This window comes from Eulemur rufifrons, chromosome 15 (genome assembly GCF_041146395.1).
Source record: "Eulemur rufifrons isolate Redbay chromosome 15, OSU_ERuf_1, whole genome shotgun sequence".
Taxonomy (NCBI): domain Eukaryota; kingdom Metazoa; phylum Chordata; class Mammalia; order Primates; family Lemuridae; genus Eulemur; species Eulemur rufifrons.
In genome coordinates this window covers 30,388,520-30,410,672 of record NC_090997.1, presented here as the reverse complement: position 1 = coordinate 30,410,672, position 22,153 = coordinate 30,388,520, and the positions used below count along the sequence as shown (strand labels likewise).

Here is a 22,153-nt window from a genome sequence, read left to right as displayed (position 1 = left end):
GCCTAAAGCATGTGGCAAATTATTAGGCCAAGACCCTAGGTTGCAGGAGAGAAAGAGGTTTAATCATAGGGCAGCCAGGAAACCTCAAATTCTCCTCTTCAAGGAGTTTGAGTCTTCTAAAGGGTTTGGATAAGTGTAGTGGGTGTTGATTGGTCAAAAAGTACAGAGAGAAGTCATGGGATGGGGAGATGAAGACACTGCATTCTCATGCTAACTAGATTCCTCTGTGGGGGGTCTTCAAACCGGTTGGCCTTAGCTGTTCCACTGGAATTCAGACTCTGAAAAACATCTTAAGCAATTCTTACACAAAGGCCTTGTAATTCGAACATCAGAGATCCTATCTTACAAGAACAATGGGGATGCCAGTGGTGACTTTGCTGCTGTCACTTTTGGTTACAAGGTCGTGGGCCAAAGTGCAGCCTGATTAATACTTAATTATAACTATATTTCTGTCCAGAACTTTTGTTAACCCTGTGAGGGCAGTTTCATAGCCAAGTATGAGAGTACAGAGAAGTTTGGGATGATGTCAGGGATGCAAACCTAGAAAAATAAATGAACAAAAATGCTGTATTTGGAAAGGGGTACAGGCTGAATAGGGGCTAAGGCATGGGATATGGAACATCCTGGTTAGTGCAGGGAACTGTAAGAATCCCCACATTCCTAGATGTTGGAGCACGAGCTGAGGAGGAAACGGAAAGAGCTTGTGAGATGGAGATCAGAGACTTGGTCTTAAGGTCATAAGCTCTGACATTAACGTTAAGGTTCATTAGAGGAAACAAAGAGCCATAATAGCTTTAGAGGTAGGAGAAAGACTAGTTACCTCCCTTGTTTCTCCCTCGGTCCTCATTCAAAACAATCTTTCTTTATGTGCATCATAATTTACAGTTTTGTTGGAATTCATTCATTCATTTGACAAGTATTTATTGATTGACTATCATGTGCCAGCCACTGTTCTAAGCACCAGAGATTCAACAATGATCAAAACAGACAAAACTCAGCTGGGCGCGGTGGCTCACGCCTGTAATCCTAGCACTCTGGGAGGCCGAGGTGGGCGATTCGTTTCAGCTCAGGAGTTCGAGACCAGCCTGAGCAAGAGAGAGACCCGTGTCTACTAAAAATAGAAAGAAATTATATGGACAACTAAAAATATATATAAAAATTAGCCGGGCATGGTGCCACATGCCTGTAGTCCCAGCTACTCGGGAGGCTGAGGCAGGAGGATCACTTGAGCCCAGGAGTTTGAGGTTGCTGTGAGCTAGGCTGACGCCACGGCACTCTAGCCCGGGCAACAGAGTGAGACTGTGTCTCAAAAAAAAAAGAAAAAGAAAAAGAAAACCCAGACAAAACTCTATGTCCACACAGTGTTTCTACTCTAAAGAGAGGAAGACTGCCACTAATCAAAAGAAATAAGTAAATTATTAATATCTAATAGGTGATTTGAACTAAGGTGAAAGTGAGAAAGAAGATAATGCATGTGGGGTGTGGAAGTTTCAAATGGGTGACCATGAAAGGCATAATTAAAAAAGTGATATTTGGATAAAAACATTAAAAAGTATAGCATAAAGTATTCTGCTGCTAAAACTAATATTGTAAACATTTTGTAGATAACACAGACATAAGACCTCATTTTAGCAGATGAATATGATCAAAGTTTCAGTTAAAATGGACCAGCCTGGCTAAGCTGGGCAAGATTCTAGGTAAAAGAAACCACACAGAGGTTGCTAGGAAAGTTCAGAGTTAGTAGCAAATTAGAGCAAAAATCCTAGGGATGGGGAAGGAGCAATGGCAAGGAAGGTGAGACAGATGTAAGAAATTCTTAGGAAATTACATTGGTACAATTTTGTAACAAAATGCATGTAGAGGATGACAAAGCATAAAAGCTGTGATAACTCCCAGATTTCTGGAAGAAGTATTAGGGTACAGATTTTAGCAAAGGAAAGCTTGAAAGGAATATAACAAGACTGTTAGCTTCATGAAGCTTCAGTTCACTAGTTACCTAGTATAAGTTAAGCAATATATACCTAATGCCTGGCATAACATCTGCCATGTAGGAATCCAGTAACTATTTGTTCAATCAACGAATGAATAGATTGTGTTTAATTTGAAGTGATTGTGACTCTGAGGAGTTAGATAAGTGGGATGCTAAGGAACAAGTCCTGGAGTGAATGTATGGATTTAGGAGTCATTAAAATCAAAGCAGTGGTTAAAACCAAGAAAGTGAACAGAGTTGCAAAACCAATTATGTTTGCAGATATCAGTAGACTTAGACTGATGAAATACATGGACACAATACATGGTGGAGCAAGAACAGCACAAATGACAACCTTTTTACCCTTCATTTAGATTTCACTGTTGTAAGCATTTTACAATATTTATTTTCACTCTCCTCTCTTTCTTGCTCTCTCTCTCTCTCTCTCTATTGCTCTTGCTCTCGTCTTTCCTTTTCCCTCACCCCCAGAGTAACCCGCTGACATTATGTCCCATTGTCCCTAAAAACTTTAGTATGCATTTAAAAGGATATGGCTACATAACTACAGTATCATCCTCAAAATCAGGATATTAACACTGATGCAGGCTGGGCACGGTGGCTCACGCCTGTAATCCTAGCACTCTGGGAGGCCAAGGCAGGTGGATCATTTGAGCTCAGGAGTTCAAGACCAGCCTGAGCAAGAGTGAGACCCCATCTCTACTTAAAATAGCAAGAAATTATATGGACAACTAAAAATATATGTAGAAAAAATTAGCCGGGCATGGTGGTGCATGCCTGTAGTCCCAGCTACTTGGGAGGCTGAGGCAGGAGGATCGCTTGAGCCCAGGAGTTTGAGGTTGCTGTGAGCTAGGCTGATGCCACGGCACTCTACCCTGGGCAACAGAGTGGGATTCTGTCTAAAAAACAAAACAAAACAAACACTGATGCAGTAAAATCATTTAGTTCACAGATTTCTTTTTGAAATCACTAATTGTTCTGATCACATCATTTAAAGCAAAAGATTCAGTTCAGGACTATACTACATTTATCTGTCATGTCTCTTTACCCTATTTCAATTTGGAAGAATTCCTCTGTTTTCCCTTGACTTCCAGGATCTTGGCATTTTTGAAGATTACAGGCCTGTAGTTTTGTAGCAGGCTCCTCAGTTTGAGGTTGTCTGTGTTTTCCTCAAAGTGATTCCATTAGCTAGGTGTCCTGGCAAATAGCAATTGTAGAAATATTTTTTTAACTAAGGTCAAACTCATTCAACATAAAATTAAACATTTTAAAAAATGAGTAATATCTGCAACAGGAATGCTGGTCACCATTCCATGGGCTTCACTACCATGCTGGGGAATGAGACATGGTAGGCAAATGACCAAAAATGCCACAATATTGTCTTACCAAAACCCAGCTGCCTTATTCTTTATTAAGCAATCATCTACTTGCTGTATGTTTGGATCTGATTCCAGAGTTCTGAAAAAGTGGATTCTATTGGTCTTTGCCAGTTATAATGGTTTCAGTGGAAGGACTAGCTCTTCTAGGACCTTATTCTGCAATTTTCCATGACATCACTTTTACAAATATCCTATATGTTTCTTTATTTTTGTTTAACTACATGTATTGAGTTCTGAATCTTAGAGATTCAGTTTTATTTTTTGTTTGTAAAAGCGTCTGTGTTTTCCATTTGTGGAATAGTATTTGCCTTTTTGACATTAAGTGCCTTTATATTCTTTAGGTCTTCTTTAATCAATTACTTGTGTTATTTCTTTTTATTGATATTTAGGTTTAATATCTTGGTACAGAGCCCTTAGGTGTGATTCACTTTCACAATAACCTATACTACTGGAAGTGTGTAAGTACCAGTTTTGGTCAGCTACAAATATTTTCAAGCATTATGTAGGGTTGCATTCATACAATCCTGTGACTCTTAATATGACTCTAAAAAGATTCTCTTAGAATAGAGTCAACCTTCTGTATCTGTAGGATTCAACCAACTATGGATTAAAAATATTCCAAACAAAAAAAAAATGGATGGTTACATCTATAATGAACATGTATAGACAGTTTTCTTGTTATTATACCCTAAACAATATAGTATAACAAGTATTCACATAACACTTATAATGTAGTAGGTATTATAAATAATCTAGAGATGATTATACAGGTAAGTATACAGAAGGATCTGCATAGGTTATATGCAAATATTACAATATTTTTTATTAGGGACTTGAGAATTCAAGGATTTTTGGCTCCAAGGTGGGTTCTGGAACTAATCCCCCACAGATACTAAGGGACAGTGGTATTTACTTTTTAAATTTTAGAAAAGGTGTGCTTTGGTAGATATTAACATTGGACTATGCATTTCTATATAATTGATTTACGAAAACAGGATGAATAAACATCCTGTAAGATAATACACATAGTTGTGGGGCTTGCTAGTTAGCATGTCTTTTTTATTTAATTAAGATAATATTTTATTTATATTTTCCTGATATCATGGATTAGTATAGAAAAAGTTTTCTTAAAATTTTAGTTAAGAATGAAATTGTTCAAATTAGAAAAGAATTGCATTTAGTTAATTTAATTGACCAAAACCAACCATAAACATTACCTCAACCATGTGGTCACCAATAAAATTAGTTCAAGTAATGATGCTTATGATTCTGTACATGCTGTTGCTCACTTCAACATACACCTGGCTCGAGTAACCATATAATATAAGGATTCAATTTAGAGACTTAAATTATAAATTATATGTTGAGCTAATCAGACCAGACTCCTCTTTTAATGGAAATAATAAATGATGGAAGTTATAATTTCATTAGAGAAGAAACATTTTTGGGTTAATTGAATTGAGATAACTGAGTTTTCACTAAATTTTTGAACTCTGTTTTTTTCTTTTCATGTTTGAATAACTTATACCTTATCTCCACAACAGCATCTAATTTTCTTAAAATCTTCAGAAAAATATGACAATATTTTCTTTAATCTGCAAGTGTAACCATGCTTTATAACGCTATCCTTTGCTATTGTTTTCTGACAGCTGCCAGACGACAGATAGCTGGCCTTTTTGGCTTACACACCACGACCTGCTTCTCCTGTACTTTGCTCCATCGCGTTGAGATCTTTTATTAACGTCGAACTACATCAGCCTTCTGTCTCTGGACTGCAAATAAGAATTACTCTGGGAGAGGTCTGGAATTTGTTCCATTACATGCTGGAACAGGGCCAAAGTCTGACTACTTGATTTTGAGTCTAGTGACAGGTTTAGTATCTGTTTTCTCAAGAAGCCAAGAGATTTGAAACACACTCCAAGCCTGCCCTATTCCCCCAGATCTGAGATATTAATATAACCTAAAATATCAACCATTATCTTCTGAATTTGACAGTTGGTGGTATTAAATGGGAAGATCATGTGAAAATTCAAATGCACCTAAAAGAGAGGGAAAAATAAAAAAAAGAATTGTTTTTTCTGCTTTTTCTTGTACCGGGATAAAACTCTTTTAACTTCAGGGAGATGAGTTGCTGAAATTATATTTGAATATGATTGTGGGTACAATATTTTCAGATCTACTAAAATGAGATAATTCTGAAGATAGTCCTATTCTAGAGTCTCCTAGTCAAACCATATTTATACAATCAAGTACTTTTTCTATGTGCTGAACACTATGCTAGGAACTTTAGATATATTATTTTATTAATAATTAGTCTATGTGCTCACATTATAAAGTAGCTTTTTTTCTTCCACATTTTATACAAGTGAAAAGTTGTAATTATAGACATTAAGTAACTTGGCCAAGTAACATTCTCATGAACAATATACTAGTAAGAGTAGGGAGAGTAAAAATTCATGACCTTTTTGAGGTGGAGATTCTATACCATAAGACCCCATAATAATAAAAAAGTGAGATCTGAAACTTCTTTTAGATATTAAAAAGAACAAAAGATCTGAGAGTTCATGGAATTCAACCATCATCTCCCTACAAATGAAACTATTAAAGCCAGAAAATTGGGGCAGCATGTCTATAGACATACAGATAATAGCTAATAGAAATTGACAAAACTTAATGTAGGACTTCTGCTTCTTAACTTTTAGATTTTTTTTTTTCAGTTATCATGTGGAAATGTTGGAACATTTTTTTAAAAAAGCTGAGTTGTACTGAAATATTAGTGCATCCTTCAAACAAAACCCTGGGGAACGGTAGGTGGTGATGTGATCGGCAGAGAAGGCACCAACAGGAGAGGTGGCATCTCCAAAAGAAGAAAGTCAGCTCCCTTTACAATTGCACTCACAGTTTGTCATCACACTTTTCCTTAAAACTATTAATACAAATTACAGTCTCAGATTATTAGTATTTGATAGCACATTATATAAACTTGTGATAGCTAATCTTTTGTGTCAATTTGATTGGGCCATGGGGTCATACATTATTCTGGATGTTTCTGTGAGGATGTTTTTGGATGAGATTAACATTTCAATTGGTGGACTGAGTAAAGCCAATTAGTTTCCCTCAGGTATTAGGGCTTCATTCAATCAACTGAAAGCCTGACTAGAACAAGGAGGCTGACCCTTCTCTGTGTAAGAGAGGATTCCTTTCACCTGACTGCACTTGAACTAGAGGTTGACTTTTTCCTGTCTTTGGACTCACTCTAGAAGAACATCATCAGCTCTTCCTGGGTCTCCAGCCTACTGGCCTTAGGACTGAAACTACACCATGGGCTCTCTTGGTGGTTAGGCTTGGGACTCAGACTTTAACTATACTATCGCCTCTGCTGAGTCTCCAGCTTTCCCATTCACCTTGCAGATCTTGGGAAATGTCAGCTTCCGTAACCATATAAACCGGCTCCTAATAAATCTCTTTAGCATACATGTATCCTATTGATTCTGTTTCTCTGAAGAACTTTGATGAATATACATATTGTTTACTATTTTCCACTTTTACTATGCAGAGTTTTCTTTTCATTGTTCTGATTAGAGGGAATAGTCTATACTTTCAAATAAAAATTTAATTACATTAAGAAAAATGTCATAATAATGGCAACATTCATAACATTTATATTTTCTGATGTTAAGCCACATTATGAAATAGGAAGTCAAGTGTCATATTTTGATTTTTATTTTGGCTTTAGTGATATACATGAATGCTATCTTGTAAAATATTAGATATGATTCTTAAGTCTTAATTGCTTGCATTTTGAACTCTTTGTTTATAAAATTTCTTAAAAAGTGGAAAAGACAGTAACAACTCTTTCTGTATTCATCTCCTCTAAAAAATATACTCATAGAAAAACATTTTGTAAATTTCTTCATTGTCTAACCATTGGCTCTACAAAATTTGCCTTTAGGAAATATTTGATGACATGGCCTTAATGAATTATTTATGTATTCATTTTTCAGGCTATATGATCTTATTTCAAAATCAACCATGATATAAACAAGCAAACCCACATGTACAAAAACAATATCCAACAATGAACAGAGTATAGATATACCTACCTCACTAAAATTTCCCTCTGACTTAGTTGGCAAATAAGACATTAGAAGTTATGAATGCATTACAAACTTTTCATTATTTAATAGGAGAAAGTGCATACACTTTAGAGAAATTTTCTGTGTAACTGCTAATACCTACTACAATTTATTACAGGCATATTATGTACCAACTATTGCACTAAGAACTTTGTTATAGGAAATTAGAGATCACTCTACTTACTAAACCAGATGGCACTTTTATTCTTTTAATGACAATGGTTGGAAATCGCAGAACATAAGGAAGTTCTGGTTGAAAGGTTTCACCAAATATTTTACTCCCTAATAAGCAAATATCAACTAATAGTTGATATTTTCTGCACTTATTTTGGCCCTTCTGAAGGTGAGAAGCTTCAGTTTAAGAGAATTTAGTCCAGGATTGTTGACAAGGTTCCCAGGCCTTATATTAATATTTTATCCAAAATATAAGTGATTCTTAATTTTTAAAAATTTTTATTTATTTATTTATTTATTTTTCAGAGTATATTGGGAGTACAAACTTTTTGGTTACATCAGTTGCTTTTGTGTCATTTGAGTCAAAGTTATAAGTATGCCCACTACCAAGATAGCGTGCCTTATACCTGTTAGGTGTGAATTTACCCATCCCCTTCACTCCCCTCCCACCTGCATGGTTTCCACTGAGTTTTACTACTGTATGTGCACGTGAGTGTTGATCAATTAGTTCCAGTTTAACAGTGAGTACATGTGGTGCTTGTTTTTCCATTCTTGCGATACTTTGCTGAGAAGAATGGTCTCCAGTTCCATTCAGGTTGTTACAAGCGGCATTAGTTTACCATTTTTTTTTAATGACTGAGTAGTTCTCCATAGTATACATATACCACATTCTATTAATCTGCTTATGTATTAATGGGTATTTGGCTTATTTCCACAGGTTTGCGATTGTGAATTTTGCTGCTACAAACATTCGAGTGCAAGTGTGTTTTTAATAAAATGTCCTTTTTTACTTTGGGTAAATACCCAGTAGTGGGATTGCTGGATCAAATAAATGTCTACTTTTAGTCTTAGAGGTATCTCCATACTACTTTCCATAGAGATTGTACTGGTTTGTAGTCCCACCAACAGTGTATAAGTGTTCCTTTCTCTCTGCATCCACATCAACATCTGTTGTTTTGGGACTTTTTGATAAAAGTCATTCTCACTAGAGTTAGGTGATATCTCATACTGGTTTTGATTTGCATTTCTCTGATGATTAGAGACACTGAGGATTTTTTCATATGTTTATTGGCCCTTAGTCTATCTTCTTTTGAGAAAAAATGTCTTTTTTTTTGCCCACTTTTTAATGGGGTTGTTTGATGTTTCTTGCTGATTTTCTTGAGTTCTCTGTAGATTCTGGTTATTAGCCCTCTATTGGATGTATAGCATACAAATATTTTTTCACATTCTGAGGAAGACCCCAAAGGCAATCACAGCAACAAAAAAAACAAATAAATGGGATCCGATTAAATTAAAAAGCTTCTGCACAGCCAAGGAAACAATCAATAGAGCAAACAGACAACCTACAGAATGGGAGAAAATATTTGCATGATTCTTAGTCTTGACTGAACTATACAATCACCTAGCAACTTTTATAGAACACTTAGGCTCAAGCGTCCTTCCATAATTTCTAATTTAAATAATATCATGTTTGCCATGCAAACATATTTTTTAAAGTCTTCAAAGATACAGGAAAACCTGAGAACTATTGGCACAGATGGAGGGGTAATGGGACCTCATTTTAACTTTCTCCTTGGCTGAAAAGGCAGAGACAATAGCTGGTATTCAACACTCTCCTCAAGCTTTCCAGGACCTACTCCTAGTTGATATTGTTTGAACAGAAATATTATTTCTCATCTTGTTGATGCTATTTGACCTTAAATGCAGGGGAAGGCCTCTTCCTAAATAGGGCAGACAAAAAGGTAAGTCAGAAAAATGCTTAAACACAAGGAACTTTAAGCATTGAATTTGCATTTGTTATTCCTTCCCTCTCAAGTGCAAATACACCTCTTGTTCCAAGCAAGGAATGACAAAAATCACAGGATGCATTGACATTTGGCTTACTTTGTATAGGATCAACTGTAATGCTATTTACGTCTCTGACAAGAAGGAAAGAGTATTACATGGGCAGGCAATGGGGGAAGGTAGTTTAGAGCCATGTAAAATTTTCCTAAGGATTAACAGAATGCACAAAGCAAGAACAGCTTGACGAGGCACTTAAATCCTATTCAAGCTCCACTCAACAGATCCTGTGCCCTGGCACAGGTCAGTGTCAGCAGGACAGAGGTGATGTCATTTCTTAATTGGTCTACCAAGAGCAGGGGAAGGTGCCACTGTTTCCTGACTATGCAAAATAACACAGCAGTTACAAAAACGTACTGTGGAATAGTTTCTCTACCACTTTCTAGTCTTATTACCTTGGACTAGATAGTTAGCCTTTCTATGCCTCAGTTTCTTCATTGCTAAAATGAGAATAATGATAAATACCTAATTAGGTGATTAAGGGGATTTAATGACTTACTATTTGTAAAGTGCTTAGAACTACCCCTGTCTATTATAAAAGTTAATGAAATATAAGGGCTTGTTAAATAAAATAAATGAATAACTAGGCCCTTTCCAAGGGGAAACTGTTTTGGTTCTCTAAAAGGGAGTTCTTTATGTGTAATTAGAGGTTTACAAACAATTTTGTCATCTCTATTTAGTTTGGGTATCATAATAACTCTATACGGTAGGTTTTGTCCTACTTTCAAAGATGAAGAAATTGAACTTAGAGAAATTAAGTAATTATACAAATTATATACTTAATAATTTGCAGATCTGGCAACTAATTATCACCTAGAGTTGATTTAAGGATTGTGCTGTTACCCAAAAATTATAATACCTTACTTTATGATCCATGTATAATAAAGTAGAATGTTTGCTAAATTACATAAAGGTGCTAGTAAAATGGGCATTTCCTTATGAAAGTTGTGGTTTAACTAAAATTGCAATTAGCCTACACCTAACACTTTCTATCTCCTTTCCCTCCTTTTTTACCTCTTGGCACATATTACTGAATAATTTAATTATTCCTCTCATTTATTTTCTGAATTCCTGTTAGATTGTAAGCTACATGAGGTAGGTATTTGGGGTTCATTTTGCTCCGTGCCCAAGTTTAGGCAATCAATAAATGTGACCTGAAAGAATAATGTATGAACCCTCCTTTTCCTAAGCAAAGATAGATTTTTTTTTTTTTGAAAAGTTATGAAAGTATCTACTATTAATTTATTTTTAAATAGAGCCTGAAGACTCTAGATGGATGAATACTAAAATTGGCTATGACATGACCCTTTCAATGTTCTTATGAATTAACTAAACCATTAGAAGGTGGTGAATTAAAATCAATTACTACAGTAGGCCCTCTAACAGTCTGGGGGTTAGGGGTGCTGATCCCCTGCATAGTTGAAAACCACGTATAACTTTGACTCCCCAAATACTTTACTAATAGTGTATTGTTGACAGGTTGATAGGAAGCCTTACTAATACCATTAACAGTCAACTAACACATACTTTGTTATATGTGCTATATAGTCTATTGCTATAATATAGTAAGCTAGAGAAAAGAAAATGCTATTAAGAAAATCATAAAGAAGAGAAAACACACTTACAGTACTATACTATACCATGTTTATTAATAAGGTAAGTTTATATCATCTGTTTACTAGATAAATCATATATCCACAATGGCAGGCAACCACAGCTGCAGACCTCACTGTACGGTACATGTCAAGCAATTCAACTTTTTCTTGTAATGTCATGATTTTTTTTTTTTTCCTGCTTCTTGGAAGCACTCCCAGCATCACTAGTGGCACTTTGTGTGGATCCTGTGGTGTTATTAAAGGTTTACAGAATTGCACTAAACACAATAAAAAATAGACCAACAACTGCAAGAGATCACTTTTTATTTGATACACAGTTTACTAGAGAGATGAACTATTCACATGGAGATGATTAACATCACATGATGTTTTAAGTGGATACTCACAACCCTTGAGCTCACGGCAGTAACAACAGGAGGTAGCTACAAAATCATTACAGTAGAGCAGTGTGTACTACAGTAAATTTTATGCAGTTATGATTTAATACTGTGTCTTTATGTTTATTTACATTTCTCTTGACTGCAAATGGCACCATGTGTGGTCTGTGTTTGCGTGCATAAATTTTGATGAATTTTAACTTTTTATAATAGATATGTGTATATTTTATGGTAGTAAATAAAATACACTATTATTTACATATATTTTATGTATTCATGACATACCCTTTTCTTGATTTTTTCAATATTTCTAGGCTATACAGTTCATCTGCAAGTCTTTTCAAATTGTCAAAAATCTCCAAGAAATTGTCCAATATATTTTTTGAAAAAAATCTGCATATAAGTGGACTTCCACAATTAAAGCCCATGTTGTTCAAGGGTTAACTATATTTTAAATCTTTCATGAAGGTTAATTTTTTTGTAATATTTGTAGAGTACTTTTTTATTCACCAGTGATAATTCTAAATGCTTGATATATATTAACTCATTTAATCCTCAGATCTACCTTATATCTTTTCAAATATATTTTGCATATTCTACAGATTGAAGAAGAAATCACAATAAGAATTACAAAATATTTTAAACTGAGTTACATTGAAAATAACATATCAAAATTTGTGGAAGGCAGCTAAAGCAGTGCTTAGAGGAAAAAGTATAGCTTTAAATATTCGTACGAGAAAAGAAGCACTTTACTTTTAGTGATATAACTTTCTACCTAAAATATTTAGAAAAAGAGAACAAATTAAAGGAAAGATATAATATAGATAGGAAGAGCAGAAATCAATTACAGAGAAAATGGACAAACAATAGAGAAAATTGTAAAAGCCCAAATGACTCTCTGAGAGTATTGTTAACATTTGACATCTACTGATTTTAATTCACAAAATAGTGAAAGACATACATCATTATAGATACTATAGCTATTTTAATAGTAATAAGAATATACTGTGATCAATTTTATGGCAATACATGTGACAATTTTGATAAAATGGACAGATATATTGTAACTCATTCAAAAGTTGAAGGGAAAATAGAAAATATGAAATGCCCTCTTTGTATTTAATACAGTCTTTAAATTTTTCATGAGCCACTTCCTACAAAGATAACTCGAGAAACAAATGGTTTCTACTGGTGGATACCATGAGTGAGAAATGAATCATTATATAAAAACTATTATATACTAATATATAAAAACTATTATAAGAGGGCAGCATAACCCTAATACTAAACCTTAAAAAAGTTAATATAAAAAACTTAGAGACCAGTCCTCATGAACTTAGATGTAAAAATCATTTACAAGATATTTGCATTTTCAATTCAACAATATATAAAGTATATATTTGTATCATTCAAGGTTTTGCCAGAGAAAAAGAACCAATAGGAGATTAGATAGATGATACAGGACATTTATCGATAGATAAATACATGCATACATAGTTACTTTTATTATAGGGAATTGGCTTTCATGATTTGTGAGAGTTGTCTAAGTAAGTATTAAATTCATACAGCACTCATTCAGGAAGGAAAGATCATCAGCAGGCATAAAGCAAAGTTTTATCCTCAAAGTTTCTTTTCTCTCTAGAGGAAACCTCAGCTTGATTTTAAGGGATTCCATGCATTCAGTCAGGAATAACACAGGGAATGTATTCAGCATAATCTCCCTTACTTTTAACATCAACTGATTAGGAGTTTTAATTGTATTTATAAAATACTTTCATAGCAATGCCTAGATTACTGTTTGATTGAAAAATTGGAGACTACAGCCTACCCAAATTGACACATCAATAAAGTCATCACAATATTACATATTGATCCAGTGGGATTTATCTCAGGAATGCCTGTTTTATATAATATTTGAAAACAAATTAATTTACCGCATTAACAAAGAATAAAAGCGATGAAAAATTCAGCACCCATTCATGCTAAATATCTTTTGATCTTTGAAAGACACTTAAACTAAAAAGGAAATAAATATATTCCAAATGTATTTATCTGCCAAAAAACTTGTGTCCTAAATATATAAATAACTCTTACATGTAAATGATTGGCAAAGAATTCAACAGATACTTCACAAGAGAAAATATTCAAGTGGTTCTTAAGCAAGTGAAAAGATGTTCAATATCACTATTCATCAAGGAAATGCAAATCAAAGCCACAGTGAGATACCATTGCAGATTCATTAGAATGACTATAATTACAAACTTGGCAACACCAAATATTGGTAAGGATGTGCAGCAACTGGAGTTCTCAAACATTGCTAGGGGAAGATAAGATCATACAGCCACTTTGGAACAATTTGGCAGTTTCCTATAAACTTAAGAGATATAAATGTTTAAATCTTTTGCAATCGAAAATAGAATAGTCACTCTTAGATGGCATAGAGATCAGAATTCTATTTCATGTGGAATTTCAAAAATGCATTGTCGAGACACACGATCGGAACGGAAACCCTGAACAAACAAACAAACAAAAAAAGCAAATAGAAAAAAAATACACCTAACTCTTCTGCTGTGAAAACAAATATGTTTCCCATATTACACTATGCAGGAGATTTCCTCATTCCCCATTTTTATTCTGAAACTTATCATAGCCATTAAGATCAACAATAAATAAGAGAAAATTCGATCATATAGGGCTCTTTCTTCCTTAGAAGACTGAAAACTTATAGTTTCACAAATATCAAAGTAGCAGGTCTGTTTTATGTAATATTTCATATAAAGAATTTATAAAATTTATAAATTAAATTTGTTTTAGTATTCTCCCACATCTCCATGAAGTTATTTATTTAGTCATTGGAAAACCATTATAACAACACCTTTAAGTCATAGAGAGTGCATACATTTACCTAGATTTCTTTAGATCTGGTTATCCACTCAAGTCCTGGGGGCTGTGACAGGATGGATAGATTGAGTGCTATAAAAAGATTGTGTAGTATTCATATCTTAGCGGCGGTGGTGATTCATGCTGCTGGTCTGGCTCCACTGGGCAGGGGGTAATTTTAATGGTTTGGGGGTGGTTTTTAGTTTAATTTTTCCTTTCTAGCTTCCCGTTGACGGCCAGTGCTCCGGGTTCTAATTAGCTGAGGCCATGGAAGGGGACGGAGCCACAGAGCAGGCAGCTGAGTATGTCCTAGAGAAGGTGAAGAAAGTCAAAAAGAAATTAGAAGAGAATCCATATGACCTTGATGCTTGGAGCATTCTCTTTGAGAGGCACAGGTTTAGTGATATAGGATTACATTTCCTTCTCTAGTCCAATCACACTACTTGATTTTGCAGTAAATAATATTTTCATAATCCTAACATTGTAAATGCTATTTATTAGTTTTCAATTTTAGAATCAACCCATAGATAAAACACAGAAGACTTATGAACGCCTTGTCGCCCAGTTCCCCAGTTCTGGCAGATTCTGGAAACTGTACATTGAAACAGAGGTTACTATTTTATTTTATTTTTTCTTATATAGCATCTGATGGGAATTGCAGCATACACTATAGTGATAGAAAACAAGTTAGGAAGATACAACAACTGGGACAAGGAGGATGTAAATATCTCTTGCCTTTATTTTGTAAAATAGGTATGAAGGAGTAATTAAAATGAATTTTTGAAATTTGGGTCTTTTACAAGCTGATGATTGTTGCATTTTGGAATTACAGCAACATTAAAGCAGTTTCAATGGTGAAAAAAAGGGTAAATTGATAAAAATATTCCTTACTTTTCAATATTAAATGGTAGTTCTGACTATGAGGCTATATTACTACTTACTTTCATTCTTCACTCCTGAGTATCTTTAGAGGTATGGGCATTATATTTATAGGAAATAGCTTTAACCTAAAATTAGGCAGAAAATCAAGAACTTTGTGTTTACTTGTGGGGTTTTCAGTCTTCTTTGAAGGATGTAGGAGGAGCTCAAGAGGGAGAAAATGGCGCAGCAGGCACCATCAGAGTGTGGGCATGTTCTGATTTTCCTCCATTTTTGCCTGAAATTAATTAAAAATAAACTAAACCAAGCAAAAAAGACAAATATAAAAGAAATCCAGCAAAATAAAAGTAAAATAAAATATTAAAGCATGCAAGAATAAAGACTTTCCAAAGGGCCAAGCAATGCAGAATTATTCCTGATGTGAAACTTCAAATATGCATTGTACAGAACTATTAGCACAGAGCTATTATGACTCCTTCACTTTGCTTGTTATAGAAGAAGCTTGAAAGTCAGTCAGCCAAGTTTATTCCTGATTTGAAGAAGAGCCATATATGGACAAAGCTCTTGTTAGAAATGCAGCAAGTAAACAAATAAGCACCAAATAACATACAATTCTTAACGTTTGTTGGAATTATGAGTATTGTATTAATATATTCAATTTTATAATTATGTATATATAATATATGCAAATACAAATGATTTTTGTATCAGCCAGCCTTTCTCACAGTATCATAAAATGATGAAAAAGGTTTAACCTGGGGTTATTTGTTGTATATGCCAATTGAATTGCTATAAGCCTGCGATGTTTTGTGTATTGCAATTTATACTATTAGAGTTAAATTATAGAGTATGTACTATACTTAGGTCTTTACATCATTATAACGAAATAGTTGAATTAGCACCTTGGAAAAAATTGTCTCTGTAAATTTCATTAGTGAGCCACAAAAATTGTGTCATTTGTGTCTAACCTCATTATAGTGACAAGTCTAAGTTTTTTTTATAGTATTATGTACTATAATGAAATCTAATTGACTTTAATTTTCTGGAGCAGATTTAATATCTCAATATATAGGTTATTTATGTCGAAAAATAACTTGGTAATTTTTTCAATGTAATATATGTATAAGTTTTCTTTTTTCTTTTAACCGTGTACTTTGTTCATGCTGAGGGTACGTGTGTATTTTAATTTGTAAATGTTAACTGCCCACATTTAATATAAATAAATAAATGACTAACACAGGGGTTTTGCTGTAACCCAGAGGTAGAAATAGAAAATAGACACTAAAACTTAAAAGAGATAGAAATAAACATAATTTTATCACTTTTTGGTATATATAATGAAGGAAGTTCATGTATCTTCCTTTTACATCTCTTAGAAGTAGTGTTTCCAAGTGGGCATATTTGAAAAAAACTTCAAAGTATCATAAGAGATTAAGTAAAGGTGTTGATTTTTATGAATGACTGGGTCTCAGACAATTAATTATTCTGAGATCTATAGAAAGAAATGTTAACATGTTTTTGTTTATTGGTGCAAAATATTATATAACATTTAAAAAATATTAGGTAAGTTGATAAAATATTAAATTCAATCTCAAAAATATAATGACATTTTCTAGAAACCTCAATTCTCCAAAGTCAAGTCCTCCTTTTCCTAGTTTGATGCCATGAGTAGAACTTGCTTTTATAATATATAATACCTCCTCTATTGATTTAAGTACATATTGAAAATTGCAAATGTCAATGTTAGGGTAAGTCTTCATATACACTAAACTGTACACATGGATTATTTGCTATAAAAACGCATGTATACATTTGCTATAAAAAAAGGACATTAGGTTGGGTGACAAGGCAGTCTCATACATGTGTTTGCCTGGCATTAGATTCATGGTGAAATAATCAGAAATGATACTTGCTTTATTAAATGGTAATGAGCTACTTGACCCCTGGGAGTGCAAATCAGAAATGCAGAAGCCTATTCTATTCTGATATTACAGTGTGAAATCCCCATGATTCTGATCTCTGAAAACATAATAATGGGATAAAGGAGAAAGAGAGATCATGGATTATTCATTCAACAATGAAAAGCAAGCATATTATTCAGCCGACAAAAGTGCTTTGAAAATATGGAGCTTTGAAAACTTTGTGATTTCCAGAAAAGCATTCAAATTTACTTTTTTCCTTTATTATCTAAATTTTTTGGGGTGATGTATTTCACTATTCCATTGCACTTTATTTTTTTGCACATAGTTTAGTTACTAAACTTAATTGTCTAAATTTCTGCAGATTAGTGTGAATATAAAAATATAATTGTCCTCTTGAGTTTTAAGTATAAAATTTACTTCCCAGAACTATATCTTTGCCAACACTTGTGATAGGAACAGTTCCTTTGATTCAGTATAACTCTTTATTTTTAACATTTTCAGTTTTATTACTTATAGATTGTTCTTATGTAGTAAGTTAATAGAGGCATTCTAATTAAAAGTGTTTCAACTTTCTTTTTCTAGCATTTTAAATTCTTTGATGCTTTTACCACAATGATAAATTGGCTACACTTGCTTGAGGATTGTGATTTTTAAAAAACAATCAAGGTTGTCTAATTGAATCTGTATTTTGAGAAATATAAATGAAAAATTTTACATGAGGTCATTCTAAAATTGCTAAAGATAAAATAAGATGTGATATTATTTGAAGATATCATTTGTGAATAATGCTGATGATCATGATTGGTGGCCCACAAACAGTTGTTCCTGCATACCAGCCTAGATTTAGCAACCTAAAGTTTAGGACCTGGTTTCCAGCTATTTTTGATCTGGAAATGATTCACTTGGAGCCAACATTCCTTTTGCCTTCTCACACATTTGACTTCAGTGTTCTTTTCAGTAGTAAAGGTAACAAGAAGCATTAACTCTGCATTGATGCATCCTTTGGTGTTACCAGAATTGCCTAATTTAACTGGAAATGGAATATATTGGCGCCTCAAGTCTCTTCTGCTAGACTCTGATTCCAATTCAAAGCCTGACTGGTCATTGGTAATAGGTATAGACAAACTGAGTTAAAACACTTTCAATAAGTACATTTAGGATTTTCAATTCACTTCCTTCTATATTTCATAATGACCCTGTTATGTGTGATGAGAGTTTGATTTTACTTTTCAGCAGGGTAAAATAATGCTTTCAAGGTCACAAAATTATAACGCCAGTCTTTCTCTCCAAGGGATTTGCTATATTCCTTTATATAGTAAGTGAGGGCAGGGGTTGTGGTATAGTTTTTTGCTTTATGAATAGACACTTCATGCTAAGTCTTGGTTATAACCCTGAATTTTAACACTGATTCATCTTAGTGACCTTGAATAAAAAATAAGTTGTGTATGATTAATTTTTTAAGTCGTTAAGGAAATATTTCTGCTTCTTGAAGTAGATATGAAAAATACTAACATGTTTTAAATTCCCCTGAAGAAGTACTGCATAAAGACTTCAAGTATTATTAATTATAGTGATATATGAGAAGGAGAAAATATTCCACTAGGACCTCTGGAAATAAAAAAGTCACATAAAGTCATGTCCAGCTATTCTCTGGAAACTTTTTAAAGGTAAAAGTACCTGCCTTTTTTATAATGGTTATCCACAGAAAAATAGATTTGCTGGGGAAAAAAAATGACATGTGCAAGGGTTAAACATTAATTACAATTTATTTTTATTAAAAAAAAATAATTTTCAAGTGTGGAAAAAGCTCCTGTTTTTTAAATTCTTATCTAAGGTGTGTGAGAATACTATCTATTGGTGGGTTTTTATTGTAATGAATTTAAAATAACTCTAAAGCCTTTAGCACTTGGGACTTGAACTTAATGGTAAAAAGATGGCTGAGAGACTGTTTTATTACATTACCTTATTCTTAGACCTTATGCATAAAGGCCTAAGATCTACAAAATTTTTATCTTAGCATAATAGTATTATACCACCAGAACTATAATAAAAAATTAGATTGCTTCGTCTACTATAACACCCATTTTTCACAGTTTAATGACACCGTGATCAAAATACCCTTGGCTATTTGATATGCATGTTAGGTCAGGTTATAAGTTATATTCAAAGGTGGAATGGCTTTATGAAATTACATAACCATAAGGAACAATGCAAGCAAGTCTTTTTTTTTTTTTTCTAAAGAAGGGCTCAATCTCAATCTCCTTATCAGAGAAAAAAAGAAAATTTGCTTTTCTGTTCATTTTGAAACAGAAAGAACAGTAGTATGTACTCTTTTGATAAGAAGTGTGTTATATACGTACACAGGAAAGGATTGCTGTGTAAGTCATAAAGGAAGATATAATTTAAACATTTGCTGGAAAATATGTCCCTTAACAGAACAATCTGCAGCCGTATACATATCTTTTGCTTTCATATGTTAATGCAGCAAATTACTGTCTTTTCACAAGTTCCTGCTAGCTTTTGTTCTAAATCAAATTAGGTGCAACATTAATACATATCCCAAAATATATTTCTGAGACGTTTTGTTTTTCTGATCCATTTTTGCATCTCACACTAATCCTCCCAAACTGGCCTTTTTGAATGGTCCCTCCAGCATTGAAATGAAGTCTGTAAATTATCAATTGGAAATCATCTCATGACCAGCATTTACCTTAACCTGCTTACATAATGTTATTTCCTCGTAGGTCTTTCTATTCTTGATAAATAGGTCTATTCATATTAAATATGCAAATTTTGAAATTTTATCAATTATGCATATGAAAACTAAAAGGAAAACCCATATTTTCAAAATGAAAGTTGTACACATAATTACAGAGGTACTCTTGTCAGAGTAACCTACCTAAACATACTTGATTTTATAGGCTGTGTGTTTTAATAGCACATATTTAGTTGCTTTGTGACAAACTAATGGACCTGCTATCTTCAATTCCTTTTTAGAGTTTATGTAGCTCAATAAAGTAATTTCAATGAATTCCCAGGATGCTAAGACACTAGGCAGAATTTTGAAGGATTTTAAACTACTTCTTGTTCTTTTCTCCCAGAAAAATGCAAAACATTAAGGTTCCCCCTACAACCCACTATGGATTTGCCCCAATATTATATGTAGATTGCAGTTTCATTTGCTCATTTTTTAAAATGTTTTATTAGCTGAACAGTTTAGTGGAAATCTGTTGGAAATTCCACAGTATCAAGGATTGTGCATAGGTTTAAAAATGTAGCCCTTAGTATATATCAATTATCTGATCATGGTATTTATTAATTTATTTTTATTTACATCAACATAAAACTAAACTAAATGCATTAAGTATAACATTTACAATAATTTAATCTACTTGAAGTATTTAAAAATTTAAAAGGCACATATAAACTCATGCAATTTACAGATTAAAACATATTTAGACTTAATTTTATAGATTTTTTAACATATCACCTAAGGGGATAGAAAATGTTATCTATGCTATATCACTAGTAGAAAATATATGCATTTATTCAATATAATTATAGTATGGTTAATTTAATCTATTGAGTCTATATAAACTATAGTTACATTGAGAAATGCATATTCAACATATTCTAAATAGGACAGACTCACACAACCTCAAAATGTCTTTTCAAAACCAATATAGGTTGTAAACCTTTGATTTATCTTGATAATTTTTTCATTCATGTGCTGTGCACTTTTAACATTGGTGTTTCCTCTTCAACCTGTGCTATGGACTGAATGTTTATGTCCCCTCAAAATTCATATGCTGAAGTTCTAATCCCCAATGTGATGGTATTTGGAGGTAGGTAAGGCCTTTAGGAGGTAAGTAGGACAAGAGAGAGACCTCTAATGAATGGTACTAGTGCCCCTAAGAGAAGCAAGACACCAGAGAGAGGATTTCTTTTCAACTGTGAGAATACAGCAAGAAGTCTGTCATCTGTAAATGAGGAAGGGTCCCTCATCAAGAACCTAACCATGCTGGCACCCTGATCTGGGACTTCTGTTCTCTACGATTCTGAGAAATAAACATTTGTTGTTTGAGCCCTCCAGTTGATGGTATTTTTGTTATAGCAGTCCAGATTGACTAAGACACCATACCTTATCACTGTGGTATTATGTCCTGAGCCAATGTGGAGCTTTTAGAATGTTGAAAGGAAGAGTCTCTTGATAAAATGTGACATTCTTGTTTTATGGAAGGAATAGCAGAAGGAATGACTCTTTAAAAATGGCTCAGTGGGCCTGAGATTTAAGCTGCTACGACAGTCATAGGGATATAGATGATAAAGCACATGCTGATAAAATAACTCTTCTTGTGCAGTATCTATTAATACTAGGACCCCTAATGGCATTTGTTTTATTTTATTTTGTTCACAAGAAAATTTGAAAGAGACCTAATAAGAATTTAAACATGTTTTGAAAGAAAATGATTTTGAGACAGAAAAACATGTTCCAGTCTTAGTTTTTTTTTCACTTGATTTGGTACCATTGTACCATTAGCTCATCACCAGTGTGTTATAAGAACACACTGACCTCATTCTTGCATTGAAATCTTTGCCCTTGACCCTCCCTGTCCATGGAGTGGTGTGTTACTGCATATGGCTAGTCTTTCCAGGCTTTGTCTTAGAGGTAAACCCCTCAGAAAAGACTTCCCTACCAGTGAATTGAAATTAGCTTCTCATACACTTCTTTCCATTTAATTTATTTATGTTTAATTTTCTTCAGTATTTCTCACTCTCTAAAATTATATGGTACATTATTTGTTAAAATATACTTCTTCTTGTTAGATAACAGTGTAACAGATAATAAGGCTCTGTAACTGTAGGTGTCTTAGTTCCCACAGTATCCTCAATGCCTATAAGGAAGCTTGGTAAGGTAAGTAATTGATAAATGTTTTGCTGAATGAATTAATGTATGAAAA

General features: G+C 33.5%; 1 pseudogene; it reads left to right on the top strand.

Moving 5' to 3' along the window:
- The first annotated feature begins 14,658 nt into the window (after window positions 1–14,658).
- LOC138395949 (cleavage stimulation factor subunit 3-like) lies at window positions 14,659–15,561 on the top strand (annotated as a pseudogene).
- Window positions 15,562–22,153: the final 6,592 nt, after the last annotated feature.